The 1,256-nt window shown below is 28.7% G+C and overlaps 1 non-coding gene across 1 annotated transcript; it reads right to left on the minus strand.

Annotated features, from left to right (window-relative positions):
- Positions 1 to 938: 938 nt before the first annotated feature.
- Positions 939 to 1,005, minus strand: Smp_tRNA_00748_Gln_TTG.1.1. Its single transcript has one exon. It is a non-coding gene (tRNA).
- Between the last annotated feature and the right edge of the window lie 251 nt (positions 1,006 to 1,256).

The raw sequence follows: 1,256 nt of genomic DNA on the forward strand, positions 1-1,256 counted from the left end.
TAGTTATCATTGATAAACTTTTGTCATTCCAATCCTTTACATTCAATTATGTCAATTGTTCCGCACTATTTATTACCTCAATGCTAAAACTCTATTACATATTTGGTTGTAAGCAGTTGATGAGAAACCACGAAATATAATGAATTCATATTATTCTGCATCAATATTTGTTCTGTCTTTATTTATATTCAAACATTACTTAAAACAAAAGTGATTGAATTTTGTAGGTCACTTACTAGTATATGAAATGAAGACTTAATTACATGTTCTTATTTCTCTTTGTGTCAATAACCATATGACTATGAACAGAATCTCAATCATTCACATGCTTTTATAATTAACTTCGTTAAAAGTGTTGAGAGAACTATGTTTCTATATATTCTACATTTGTTCATCAAACAATCGGTATGTTATTATTTAAACACTATGCCCAGTACCTCATTCATTTTAAAAGCTGTTGAAACAATTCAAAATTTAATCATTTTGTCAATTTCTATTATTAAGCATCCCCTAAGTGTTGGTGTAATACAATGAAAATTCACAGCATGAACAATATGTTATAATTATTAGATTCATTTATCTAAGTCAACATTCAATTCTACTGACAGTATCTACTTCACTTAAAATATGATTAAAATTCATTAGGGTTACTATTACTTCCTATTGAAACTTCGAAAATTCTTTTTAAAAACGAACCAGTAGGTGTTTATAACAAAATTTAAAAATAAAATCTCTACATACAATCTGTCTAAAGATATTATGATTTTAACTTTATTTACTATCTAAGTACTTCAGATTTTATAGATCAAATAAGTGACTTTGATACTAACCATTTACTGATTATAGACAAATAATGATTCTAGCAGTGGAATCCAGGACGTGCGTTTCGTCCTATCTGGGACTCGTCAGCTGGATGTACCTGCATCTCAGAGTTGATGTTCACTCTGGGACTCGAACCCAGTACCTATCGCTTCAAACGCCATCGCGTTATCCACTCGGCCACTGAGTTATTCGAATATATATAAAACATTATTTGGATTATTAAGATGATTATTCATATCTATCAACCCTAATTCATTGATTTATGATTGAATGACCAACCTTGCTAAAAAAACACGTTAAACAGAACTACTAAAATAGAATAGTATAATTCTAGTCACTACAATGTTCAAGTAGTCTTGAATTACTTCTTTAAATAATTTCAAACTTATGTTATTTGTAGGTTATTGGGTTATGTTTTGGAAATTAACAATTTT

This window comes from Schistosoma mansoni, chromosome 2, assembly GCF_000237925.1.
Source record: "Schistosoma mansoni strain Puerto Rico chromosome 2, complete genome".
Taxonomy (NCBI): domain Eukaryota; kingdom Metazoa; phylum Platyhelminthes; class Trematoda; order Strigeidida; family Schistosomatidae; genus Schistosoma; species Schistosoma mansoni.